Raw genomic sequence first — 8,183 nt, 5'->3', positions numbered from 1 at the left:
CAAGGTTCCGGAGTTTTATCTGGTTACAATCAGGAAGTAAATAAAATTGCCCCACCACTCTGGGACATGTGATGCCACCTCTGCTCATTACAGGTATCAGTACAAGAGTCAGACAATGCCCTAAATTACCTCAGAGACCCTAAAGGTATTCCAGGCTATTATGTTCACAGTCTACTATGGACAACTATCCACAAATAAGACCATTACTTCTTCTGGTTTTGCCTTGTCCACCTCAAATGGCCCATCATGGGCCCCTTGGTCCAGATTAACTGTATGAACTGAGCCTTGGTAGTGTAAAATTAATTGTTAGATTCCGGTTAAGGAGCATCGTTAGCATCCAAGCTGTTTACCATTAACCATGGTTGCACAAAAACTGATTAGATACATACGTTTATTTCTCTCTCTCTCTCTGCGAATGTCATTCATTAACTATGAATGTACCAACGTTTGCAGTTTTCGCAAGCTAGTGAGGGTCAGTGGTGTTATATTAAACAATGGGTAGAGGAGAGTGGGGTAAGTTGAGAAAAAGGGGTAAGTTGAGCCACCCTTGTTTCTAGGAAACCATACACAAAATTAATTTGGCCAAAAATGTAGGAAGAGGTCATCATTTCGTGGAGTCTTTGATAAAAATAAATGAATTGTGTTAGAGGTTTCATCTAAACCAAAGTAGATCATTTTAAGGTTGTTCTATACATCAGTTGGGGTCTCTATAAGCTTCAATATGAGGACTATAAACCTAGCATGAAAGTGCATCCTTGTAGCTGTGCAGAGTAATTTTGTCAAAATGTTTGCCTTTGGGTAAATTGAGCCAATGGCAAGTTGAACAAATTAATGTGTTTAGTTCCTATGTGTAATCCAAAGCATTATCGCAGGGATATGAGATAACAATAAGTGTTAAAAGTTTGTTTGTTAGGTGTTAAGCCTGTGTTAAAATATGCTTAAAATGATGAAAATATTTAAAAAAAAGTGATTGTGATGAATTGTGTTTGGGAAATAAAGATAGACATGGTTTTAAAAAGGTAGTGGTTATATTCATTCAGTACAGAAATTTGTAGGCGGCTTAATTTACCCTGTTTCACGGCTCAATTTACCCCATACCTGGGGTAAATTGTGCCAAGAGAACACTTTTTTGGGACAAGCAATGTTTTCAAAACTGTAATGTTTACATGTATTCTGAATGTCATGGATTGAATTGAAGTTGCATTTAGGTAACAACCATTGTAAAACTATTCTATGCAGGAAACTAGGGCCTGACCTCACAGCTTCTATTCATTGTATGTTACTGATCAACTCCACAGTTTGACTCAGATATCATATCCCAGTTTTCTGTGTCACTGGGTCATTGTAAGAGCAGGGGAATCATCTACAGGTTTCTGTCTCTATCTCTGTTATCTCTGTCTTTCTCTGTTTCGTCTTCGTATTTCTCCATGTTATTCTCACTTCCCCTTACTCTAATCCTAATCTATCATAAATTATTCTACTGATCAACTGCTCACCAGGACCTTGATTAACTGAATCAACATTGGAGCAAAAGCCTACATACCCAAGTTCTCCCGAAGGGTTGGCCACCTGCACTATAATCTATAAGTGGCTTCTCCTAATATATTTTTTTGCATGGCACATTCTATGAAAAAAACTGTGAATAGCATAAAGCTATTTTCATAGAGAATGGTGTTTCTCAAATTTTATATCATAAATATGTAAAATGGCTCTCAGAGCTCATATTGTATAAATCCACCATGATGTCACCATACACTGACAACAACGTTTACATCCTGAACTTTAACCCTCTGTCATATAACGTATCCTGAACTTTAACACTCTGTCAAACAAGCAGACCCACTTCGTTTGTCTTCACTGTGCCAGAAAGTAGGGGAAATCAAAATTCCAGAGAAACAGGCTAGCAGGAAATGTAACAGCTGATATACCAATATGTGTTTTCAGCCACTCAGTTTCTGCACCCCCAGGCACACATATAGTTTGTATACAAAACACTCCTCCCCTCACATGGGAAAGTACAAACAAGTGTGCAGTTACACACAGACACCAGCTGTGCGAGTATACTCACACTCAATCGCTAACATCCAAAGGAATCCATATGAGAGACAGGTAAGAACTTTAAACTTGACATGGTATAGAGAAAAGTGTAAGGCTAGCAGTCTTACCTTGCGGTGTAGGTGAAAGTTCCTTCCCTGGCTGGGTCTAAAGTCTCCCTGGTCCTGTCTGACCAAGTTATACTGAGCAGTCAGCAACCTTTGAACATTTCTACTAGCCCGCCCACGCGTGAGCCAAATGTCACAATCTGTAATCTAAGCAAACCAGACACTACACCAGGACCTTTCAATGCCAGAGGCAAGAAAGACCCGACACACACACACAAACACCCGCAAGAGTGGGTATAGATGCATACACACACACACACACACTACAGCAAACCACACCCTTAGCAAACCCCCAATTTTCACAGACTAAACTTTCTTTGATCTATCCATTCCTTCTTCCCCTCCCCCTCTTTCTGGTGCCTCCTTCCTGTTGTTATTCTCAGATCAGATTTCAGTTAGCAACATTGATGATGTAATTCAAACTCCCTCTGCAGGTCCACTGCAGTACAAAGTGCTGAGTCTCCCAGAGAGAAAGAGAGCGAGAGAGAGAGAGCGAGAGAGAGAGAGAGAGAGAGAGAGAGAGAGAGAGAGAGAGAGAGAGAGAGAGAGAGAGAGAGAGAGAGAGAGAGAGAGAGAGAGAGAGAGAGAGAGAGAGAGAGAGAGAGAGAGAGAGAGAGAGAGAGAGAGAGAGAGAGAGAGAGAGAGAGAGAGAGAGAGAGAGAGAGAGACAGAGACAGAGACAGAGACAGAGACAGAGACGAGAGAGGTAAGACATTGGTTGTGATCTTAGCCATCACTCATACATTTTTCATAAGTTGTCAGGTGCAAGGTTTGTGGGGGAAGGAAGGGATGGATGAGAAAGAGCAGTTTCTTGGACGACTGCGGCTAGGGAGGAAACTCCCGACAATGGTCCCATAGCAAAATGCAAAGTCAGCGATCAACGTCTTAATCAACACAATTGGTGTCTAGTGGTGCTTGTAATTCAGAGGTTGTTACTGTGTAATTACCTTTTTGGTGTCATTTTGAATAAATGCTTGGTCATGTCTATATCGTAAAATAAAGTGCTACCAAAACATATACATTCCATGTGTCAACTAATAACATTTTAAAGTGGGTGTGTTGTACCTCTAATGCTTTCTTCATTTTCTTCCTCATTGCCCTCCCTCTTCACCTGTTTTGTCCTCCTTTTCAATCTTCCTTTCCTCTCCGCCCCTCTCTCTCTCGCTCTTTCTCCAAAGCTGTAATTAGCCCTCTAATCCTGTTGGGTCAGTCAATCACGCATAAGACTCAAACAGGACAGGAGAGATTAGGAGCAGAGGTAGCACCAGAGGTCCCAGAGTGGTGGAGATTTTGTCACGATCGTCTTCAAGGAGAGTAGACCAAGGCGCAGCGTGTGAAATGAACATGACTTTATTATATCAAAGTATCTAAATAACAAACAAAACACGACTCGTGAAGTCCACGGTTACACTGACCGCATAAGGAACAAAAACCCACAAACACAAGGTGAAGACACACAGTTTAAATATGGCTCCCAATCAGAGATAACGAGCCGACAGCTGACACTCGTTACCTCCGATTGGGAGTCACTCAATACAAACATAGACATCGACAACCTAGACACCCAACATAGAACATGAACACATAGAATGCACACACCCTGGCTCAACATAATGAGTCCCAGAGCCAGGGTGTGACAGATTTCTTCTTCTTCTTCTTCTTCTTCTTCTTCTTCTTCTTCTTCTTCTTCTTCTTCTTCTTCTTCTTCTTCCTGATGTAGCTAGGTAAACCTTCAGAACCTAGTTGTAGGAAGAACCTTATGGGTTGCCCTATTGCCTGGGGCAAGTGAACTGAGCAGTTGGGAAAACAACAAAACTGTAAAGAATTCCAGTAGGTCTAGCCTAAAACGGATCTTTCTGGTTCATCCCCATTGTTTACGTGAAAGCGGACAATTTATGGCAGTCGGGCAAGCTGAGCCTGCTCTGTGGTTGCCCCATGGAAAGTGAGGAAGTGTGGTTGCCCCATGGAAAGTGAAAAGGTGTGGTTGCCCCATGGAAAGTGAAGAAGTGTGGTTGCCCCATGGAAAGTGAAGAACTGTGGTTCCCCCATGGAAAGTGAAGAACTGTGGTTGCCCCATGGGAACTGTGGTTGCCCCATGGAAAACAGTCTGCTTTCGTGCGTCATGCCCGGCCCGCGTGACCTGTGGTTTCCATGAATCTAATTGGTCTGGACACACACACACACACACAAATCAAATCAAAGTTTATTGGCAGATGTTAAAACAGGTGCAGCGAAATTCTCATGTTTCTAGCTCCAACGTTCAGTAAAACCTAGCAATCAAAACAATACACACATAATCAAAAAAGTAAAAACAAATAAATATAAGAATGAGCAATGACAGTCTGGAATGTAAATAAATAAACATGGGCCTCTAAGGGTTGGGGTGAGGTGTAACCCAGGTGCGGTGCAGGATATACAGTAGGCAGTAGGCAGAGATGGTGAAACAAGGATCTTTACTGGTGGTCTCGAAGCCAAAATTCAAAATAACGGACTTATCACGATAAAGGAAAGGCGGAACAAATAAGTATCCAAAAACCGTCTGACAGCCAAAATACTAAATACTACCTACGACTGAAACAAATAACGAAACAGGGAGAACACTTCTCAAGTACCTGTACATAGATCTCCGATCAGACACTGAGTAGTACTGCTGGACATAGAGAAAATAGCAGAGAAAACTGAGCAAGGGAACACAGGGAAGTGAGGGCATGAATTCACAGGTGAACCGATAGACACAGGTGACACCAATAGGATGATGATTAGTCCCGACTGTGAGTGAGGAGGTGCCTAAGGTTGTCGGAGGATGACACCTAGTGGATCGCTCTGGAACTGCGACCCCCTCCTGTAACATGGGCCAGCATCCCTGTGGAGTGCATTCGACACCTTGTAGAGTCCATGCCCCAATATATTGGGCAAAAAGGTGTGCAACTCAAAATTAGGAAGGTGTTGCTAATGTTTTGTACACTCAGTGCATATATATATATATATATATATATATATATATATATACACTACCATTCAAAAGTTTGGGGTCACATAGACATTTCCTTGTTTAATTTTTGTCCATTAAAATAACATAAAATTGATCAGAAATACAGTGTAGACATTGTTAATGTTGTAAATGGCTATTGTAGCTGGAAACGGCTGATTTGCAATGGAATATCTACATAGGCTTACAGAGGCCTATTATCAGCAACCATCAGTCCTGTGTTCCAATGGCACGTTGTGTTTGCTAATCCAAGTTGATCATTTTAAAAGGCTAATTGATCATTAGAAAACCCTTTTGCAATAATGTTAGCACAGCTGAAAACTATTGTGCTGATTAAAGAAGCAATAAAGCTGGCCTTATTCCATAAAAAATCAGCCATTTCCAGCTACAATATCCATTTACAACATTAACAATGTCTACACTGTATATCTGATCAATTTGATGTTATTTTAATGGGGAAAAAAATTATTTTCTTTCGAAAACAAGGACATTTCAAAGTGACCCCAAACTTTTGAAAGGTAGTGAATATATATATATATATATATATATATATATATATATATATATATATATATATATATATATACACTACCGGTCACAAGTTTTAGAACACCTACTCATTCAAGGGTTTTTCTTTAATTTTTACTATTTTCTATATTGTAGAATAATAGTTAAGACATCAAAACTATGAAATAACACATATGGTATCATGTAGTAACCAAAAAAGTGTTAAACAAATCAAAATATATTTTATATTTGAGATTCTTCAAATAGCCACTCTTTGCCTTGATGACAGCTTTGCACACTCTTGGCATTCTCTCAACCAGCTTCATGAGGTAGTCACCTGGAATGCATTTCAATTAACAGGTGTGCATTCTTAAAAGTTCATTTGTGGAATTTCTTTCCTTTTTAATTGGTTTGAGCCAATCAGTTGTGTTGTGACAAGGTAAGGTGGTATACAGAAGATAGCCCTATTTGGTAAAAGACCAAGTCCATATTATGGCAAGAACAGCTCAAATAAGCAAAGAGAAACGATAGTCCATCAAAAATTTTTTTTTTACCTTTATTTAACTAGGCAAGTCAGTTAAGAACAAATTCTTAATTACAATGACGGCCTACACCATCTAATAATTGTGCGCTAGTTGACTAATCACAAGGCAAGGCAAGTCAGGCAATAAAACAGTACATACAAAAAACGTATTGAAAAGTGTTGGGGTGTTATGATACTGATGGTTTCTCGGAAATGATGGCTTCTACAGTTGTGGCTAGATGGAGTACAGCTCCATGTAGTTGTTGAGTCGGGGACAACTGTAGCATTTCAGCTAAACCTTAACTTTTTCCTAACCTTAACCTAATTATACTAACCTGCTAAGTTAATTATCCTAACCTGCTCCTTAACAGCTTCTACCCCCAAGCCATAAGACTGCTGAACAGTTAATCAAATGGCTACCCGGACTATTTGCATTGACCCCCTGTTTTCTTTACGCTGCTGCTACTCGCTGTTTGTTATCTATGCATAGTCACTTTACCCCTACCTACATGTACATATTACCTCAATTACCTCGACTAACCTGTACCCCCGCACAATGACTCGGTACCAGTACCCCCTGTATATAGCCTCGTTATTGTTATTTTATTGTGATACTTTCTTTTTACTTTAGTTGATTTAGTAAATATTTTCTTAACTCTTATTTTTCTTAAAACTGCATTGTTGGTTAAGGGCTTGTAAGTAAGCATTTCACGGTAAGGTCTACACCTGTTGTATTCGGTGCATGTGACAAATACAATTGTTCACCTAACCTGCTGCGTAAAGTCACTTCAGCCACACCAGCAAATGTCTGCTCACCACACGTTTGCTGGCAGCCCTGATAAGGAGAGATAAGGACATATTGGACTAATACAGTGTACTCTTCTGCAGTGATGCCACTTTAAACCACATGGGGGCAGTAGAGCTGCAAATATCTAAGTGCTTTCTGGGGACCAATGAAATGGAATGGTGACATTTCTTATAATATAATAATACATATATATACAACTCTACAAGGTGTTGAAAGTATTCCACAGGGATGCTGGCCCATGTTGACTCCAATGATTCCCACAGTTGTGTCAAGTTGGCTGGATGTCAAGTTGGCGGCAGGTAGCTAAGTGGTTAAGAGCGTTGTACCAGTAACCGAAAGGTTGCTGGTTCTAATCCCTGAGCCGACTAGATGGAAAATCTGTTGATGTGCCCTTGAGCAAGGCATTTAACCCTAATTGCTCTGGATAACAGCGTCTGCTAAATGACTAAAATGTAATGTCCTTTGGGTGGTGGAACATTCTTGATACACACGGGAAACTGTTGAGCGTGAAAATCCCAGCAGCGTTGCAGTTCTTGACACACTCAAACCGGTGCTCCTGGCACCTAGTACCATACCCCATTCAAAGGCACTTAAATATTTTGTCTTGCCCATTCACCTTCTGAATGGCACACATACACAATCCATGTCTCAATTGTTTCAAGGCTTTAAAATAATTATTTAACCCCTCTCCTCCCCTTCATCTACACTGATTGAAGTGGGTTTAACAGGTGACATCAATAAGGGATCATAGCTTTCACCTGGATTCACCTGGTCAGTCTGTCATTGATAGAGCAGGTGTTCCTAACGTTTTGCACACTTAGTGTATGCCATTTAGCAGAAACTTTTTTCCAAAGCGACATACATTTATTCATATCCCATTGGTGAGAGACTAATCTCTACACCTCTACACCTCTCCTACACAGCTCTAGAAATGAGGCAGGTCAAAGGCTATGGTAACAATCTCTTACCAGCCATCCAATTCCAACTTCATTTTCTCCCAAGGCTAGCTATCATTCTCCCATGACAGACAATGCCACTTATACCAAGTCGACTGAAAGGACCGATTGAACGGTCATTGTGTGAAACCACTCTGGCAAACATCATTCAGAATCAGACAGAATCAGACTCATCTCCCCTGCTGTTGCAATCTGTAGAATGACATACATTAAGAATAGTTGAGGAATAGATTAAATC

Source organism: Coregonus lavaretus, assembly GCF_964263955.1.
Source record: "Coregonus lavaretus genome assembly, chromosome: 38".
NCBI classification, from domain to species: Eukaryota; Metazoa; Chordata; class Actinopteri; order Salmoniformes; family Salmonidae; genus Coregonus; species Coregonus lavaretus.
Note: the sequence above shows the minus strand (reverse complement) of the source record.